Source organism: Cololabis saira, chromosome 15, assembly GCF_033807715.1.
Source record: "Cololabis saira isolate AMF1-May2022 chromosome 15, fColSai1.1, whole genome shotgun sequence".
In the NCBI taxonomy this organism is placed as follows: domain Eukaryota; kingdom Metazoa; phylum Chordata; class Actinopteri; order Beloniformes; family Belonidae; genus Cololabis; species Cololabis saira.
In genome coordinates, this window is record NC_084601.1 from 43,704,729 (window position 1) to 43,710,728 (window position 6,000).

At 35.9% G+C, this 6,000-nt stretch overlaps 2 non-coding genes across 2 annotated transcripts; both read right to left on the minus strand.

Moving 5' to 3' along the window:
• Positions 1-3,511: 3,511 nt before the first annotated feature.
• On the minus strand, positions 3,512-3,643 carry LOC133461662 (small nucleolar RNA SNORA9). The gene has a single exon (XR_009784220.1). It is a non-coding gene; the product is annotated as a small nucleolar RNA SNORA9 (small nucleolar RNA).
• Positions 3,644-5,010: 1,367 nt separating this feature from the next.
• Positions 5,011-5,142, minus strand: LOC133461660 (small nucleolar RNA SNORA9). The gene has a single exon (XR_009784218.1). It is a non-coding gene; the product is annotated as a small nucleolar RNA SNORA9 (small nucleolar RNA).
• Between the last annotated feature and the right edge of the window lie 858 nt (positions 5,143-6,000).

The window sequence follows — 6,000 nt, forward strand, 5'->3', positions numbered from 1 at the left end:
TTTTTCCTGAAACGCCTGTTTGATTTATTCATTTTTTTTTTGTACTCTCGATTTATGTATTACTTATTTATTTATTTTTATATTTTCTTAAACCATCTCTTGTAATGACTTTCCTTTATTTAATATATATAAATACCCCTGATGTAATTTATATACTTTTATGTCAACAATGTGCTGTTTGTTACTGATACCTGTAGTTTGGGATATTTCAATAATAAATATTAAAAAAATAAAAAATAAAATAAATAAAATAAAAAAAGGTCCAGAAGTTATTAGTTTAAATGTTGGAGGTTTTAACTCGAGAACAGCAGGATTCTGTCAAACTGATCATATTAACTTACTTTTGTTATGTTTCAGCATCTTTGACGATAAAAACGTAGTTTTACACTTCTGTTCTATTTTATTTTGATATTGGTTCTACTTTAATCACCTTTTAGCTGCTGAGATTGAACTTTCTTTATTTTACTTATTTTAAAACAGCAAAAGCAGGTGAAAGTTGGAAGCAGATCGTTTTATCTACGAGTTAAACTGGTTTTCTGGACCGAACTGGACAGAAAAGGTTTAATTGTTACAAGTACAGAATAAATAAATCAGATCAAAGGTCCAGCTGCGTCGCAGGTAAAACTCAGGTGAGTCTTTCAGGTTTCAGGTAAAAATCACCCACAAATCTGAAGAAAACTCTCCGAAATTTTACTAAAATGTCCAGACGATCCACGTCAACAAACATAAAGAGAAATATCAATAATAAACTTACCGTTTAATCACTTTTCTTGACTTCAAACTAAAACTTCAACACGTTTGTTTTTACGCTGCTGCGACACGGAGCGTAGACCGGTGACGTCACATCCGGCTTTTCCACTTCAAAATAAAACGCTTTTTACGGCACGTGATAAAATTAACGGTGGGGTTAAAATATATTTAACTTTTCTACTTAGGATCAGATGTTTTTTTGGTACTAAAACGTATTATTTTTATAAAATGTTTTGTTTTTATATCAAGAAAACAAAATGACCTAAATATGGATTTTAGCAGAACCGTTTGTTCCGTCTGCAGATTATCCTGCAGTTTCTGTAATCTCTACTAGAGAAATAAAAGTATATTTATATTTAAATATAAATTTTATATATTTAAATATATAAGATATAATAATATAAAATAAAACATATAAAAATATATTTTTTAAATGTTATATATATTTTTTCATTTATTTATGGTCATGCAAAGGAAAAGGTATTTAAATAATTCACTTTGAGGTCGTGAATTAGTCTTAGATGTCGAGGGGAGTTAATGGAGTGAAAAAATAGTTTTAAGGGTCAACAGAAAAGGCTTTGAGTTTGTACTTTTGTAATGTTTTTTTTTTAGCTTTTCAAAGTTGGAGCAGCTTTTTTTTTTTTAAATAAAAATGTATTGGATATACAAACTCTCAAAGTTAAAAGGAAAATAAAAATTAAAATGGGGATTCTTGTAAGAAATACAAAAAACACAAAAACAAGGCACTCTAAGAATTAAAAGGTGCATATGAATAACAAAAAAATTTAGATTTTAAATTCACATAATGGAGCATAGAAAAGGAGAGGAATTATTCAATTAGAATAACAAATAACAAGCAATGTCTAGACTTATTTTACTTGCATTTTTGTTTTTTCTACTCTTTTGAGACGTGAAAAAAAACTGTTTATTTCCAAGTCCATTACTGCACACGCAATTACCGTAATTCGTTTTGGCGTAGTTGGTGCAACAGATTTGTCTAAATATGGAGATTATTTCACTCATCTGTCCATCAGACCACAGATCTGTCCCAGAATTCACCTGGACACGTCTTTCTCCTCCATGAGTTGATCTTGCTTTCATCTAAGGATAATAAACTTCTCCAACAGACGACAGTAATATCACGGATGAGAAATAACTTGAATTTTATTTTCAAATGCAGTGTACAAGCTTCAACATTTTCCTCCAAGTCTTTCTGGAGGATGAAACCTGCAGGAAATCATCGGACCCAAGGAGACGCCGCTCCTTTCCTCTCCACGTACGACCCGACACTGGTCACATGATCCCTGGTCACATGATCCCTGGTCACATGATCCCTGGTCACATGACCACCAGAGGTCTCACCTCCACCTGCAGAAGAACAAACACACGTTTCAGGTTTCTGACGCCAGAATCCAGACCCGGACAGTAATCGGTCCCAGTATTAGAGAAATTATGAAAACAACTGCTACTGATGTCTTTCCCTCTTGGCATTGTATCAACACCTACATTTGATGTTTTCTGGTCAGAACTCCATTTACCAGCAGAAAAACATGTTTTTTGTTTGCTTTTCAAAAAAAAAAAATTGGTTAGCAGAAGCTAAAGTGCCACCAGAAAATGATTCCTACAGAAAACTAGTTGTTTTTTTTTTTAGTTCCACCCACCGTAGAAAGGTTCCTTTTGTGATTAGACTTCTTTATGGAATATAAATACCAGGGTTCAGACACATTTTAACCAACAAGTTTCCATGACTATACACGACCTCTAAAACATCAATGTATGAATGAAATATAGGAATAAAACTGTGTAAAAAAAAAAGTCACTACAGTGGATGGTTTTATACAAAATAAACATGTTTAAACTAACACTGATATACCAGCAATATGTTGTAGTATATGTTTTATAGTAATCTAATATAACTGTAATAACTGTTGGAGGTGAACTTATGTTTCCAAAACCTTTCCAGGCCTTGAAAATGACATTTTAAAATTAAATTAAAATTATTTTAAACACATTTGGATAATATACAGTCCAACAAAACACTGTTAAATCAGCCTTTGAATTTTGTATAATTTTCTCTATATTTTTATTTTGCTGTGCAAAACTGGATGTTTATAAAAAATCTCTAATAACAGTTTATTATTTATTTCAGTGTCTCCCAACCTGGGGTCCTCCCCCCCCTGGGGTCCGGGCAGAGATCTCTGGGTGGGCGAAACTTTGTCTGCTTTGAAATTATGCAGTTGTAAAAATTATATTTGAGAATGAATCATTCATAAGACATTGTTAGGAATAATTTAGGAATGTCTTGAATATTTTTTGTTTTTTATACACTGGTGACAAACACAGGAAATGATTTCATTCCTTATTATTATATCATTACTCAACATTTAATTTACTCCGACAGGTTGTTAAAGGAAAAATGTTAAAAAAATGTTGGTCTCATATTAAGAGAGACACTTTTCAGAAATATTTTTATGTCCTTTTATGTCCTTTTGTGCGTATTTTATACATTGGTGACATTGGAGAAAAACAGTCATATGTATACAGAGTAAACCAAAGAGAAATGTATCAAAAAAACATAATTAATGTTAATTTTTTTCAATTAAATACTATTTTGGGGCTAGTACGTTCGGCTCGGGGGGCCTGGCTGGTCTTAGACACAAGTAGGTTGGGAACCACTGATTTATTTGATACATTATGGTTTTTATTATTCGAACAGAAAAATAATTGTTGGAATAATCGTCCAATGACTCCTTAGATAAGATGTTGTCGGGGGCCAACCTATAACCCCGCCGTGAGGGGCCACAGCGGGGCCTCAAACGGCCCCCGTCTCTGTAGCAGAAGCGTCAGGAAAGGGCGGAGCCACGGCAGGCTGGGCCTCGCTGGAGCTCTGCAGTCCAGCCACGTACACGTGAGGGAAGGAAACGGAGGGAAATTACCGTTAACGTGACCACGCTGAAGGCTGGAGCTCCAGGGAGACAGAGACGCAAAAACGCCCAGACGTCTTTTCTGCTACAACTCCGTTTACCGCCACCAAAAACCTGGAAAACACAAACACTGGGTTTAATCGTTAGCAGAAGCTAATGTGTCACCGGGAAATGATTCCTACCAGAAACAAGTGTTTTTAAAGTTCCTTCCACCATAGAAAGGTTCCTTTTGTGATTAAACTTTATGTAATAAAAATATATAATTTAGTGTAAAACAGTTTCCTGTTTTATCTGAATATGTTATTTTAATGTATTAAACAAATTTGGATAATTTGCAGTGCATTTTTTAAATGTTTTACAATTATTATTATATTATAAACTATTGTTAAAGATGTTTTATGTTTATCTGATACATTATGGTTTTTATTAATTGAACAGAAGAATAAACGTTTGAAAAATCGTCCAATTACTCCCCCCCTGCTGCTTCCACCTGCCTGCGGTGCCCCACCCCCTCTGGTCATTGTAAACCTTTCTAAATGACAATACTACTTTTCTACCGGCCCAAACTGAAACCAAATTCTGTTTTCATCTTTTCTTTCTGAGATTAGTTCGTACCAACATGAAAAACTTTTACGGTGCGGCCGAAATGCCAGACTAAAAAGTATATACTGAAAAATATACTTAAATTTGGCACACTTTTGAGTAAATATCAGTAGTGTGCATTAATTTGGACGTACTATTAAGAGCGCACACGTCACTTCCTGCCGTTGGGAGGAAGTGACGTGTCACAGCAGCAGTAGCAGCCGTTTCCATGGTAACAGCAGCAGTAGCAGCCGTTTCCATGGTAACAGCAGCAGTAGCAGCCGTTTCCATGGTAACAGCAGCAGTAGCAGCCGTTTCCATGGTAACAGCAGCAGTAGCAGCCGTTTCCATGGTAACAGCAGCAGTAGCAGCCGTTTCCATGGTAACAGCAGCAGTAGCAGCCGTTTCCATGGTAACAGCAGCAGTAGCAGCCGTTTCCATGGTACAAGATTGATAACAACCTGGAGAAGTTGGGAGCTCAGCTTGGCCAGAATTGATCACAATTCGTCTGATTGGAGTCGCCGCTGATGAACCAGAGACTGAAAGGCTGACAGAAAATTACTGAGGCTGCCTGTTTTCAAAATAATTGCTGATTCTATAATCTGCCCTTGACAGAGCGGTCTTGGGCCGACCGCTCCTGGTCACAATCTCCCTGGTGGAATGTAAACAAGATGACTCTGAACTGCCCTCAGGATTTGTTCTAATCTTCATCCTGGTTATTTATTACAGCAGGACTGATATCGGCTACAAATGTCAATGTCGGGGGCCAACCTATAACCCCGCCGTGAGGGGCCACAGCGGGGCCTCAAACGGCCCCCGTCTCTGTAGCAGAAGCGTCAGGAAAGGGCGGAGCCACGGCAGGCTGGGCCTCGCTGGAGCTCTGCAGTCCAGCCACGTACACGTGAGGGAAGGAAACGGAGGGAAATTACCGTTAACGTGACCACGCTGAAGGCTGGAGCTTCAGGGAGACAGAGACGCAAAAACGCCCACACGCCTCAAGTCACGGCACTGGTGATGAATCCACATCTGAAACAGAACAGTTTAATAATTAATCCACATCTCAATCTCCTCACTGCAACAAAGTTCTGCAAAAAGGCCCAAAAAAACATCCCTAAGTCGTCAAAAGTGTGTGAATCCTTTAAATTCAGACACAAACACCTTTTTGAGTTGATACCAGTAGCATTATTATATATTTTTTATATTTATTTGATACATTATGGTCTTTATTATTTGAACAGAAAAATAAGCGGTTAGCAGAAGCTAACTGTCACCGGTAAATGATTCCTACCAAAAACAACTTTTTTTTAGTTCCATCCGCCATAAAAAAAACTTTCCTTGGTGATTCAACTCATTTAATGGAATAAAAATATGTAATTAAGTGTGAATCAGTGCTGATTTATCCAAATATATTATTTTTTAACACATTTGGATAACATGCAATGCAAAACACAATTGTGTTTTGTTGCGCTGAATCTTTTGTAAATTATTATTTTTTTTATAGGAGAGATTTTTATTGGACTGCAAGAGTAAAACAAGTATAATTTTATTCTATATCTTTATTTTTTGTGTGCAAAACTGTGTTTAATAAACTATATTATTAAAGATTTTTATATTTATTTGATACATTATGGTTTTTATTTATCGAACAGAAGAATAATCGTTAGAAAAATCATCCAATTACTCCATAGATTAGTTCGTACCAACATGAAAAACTGTTGGGCTGCGTCCAAAATCACACACTTCC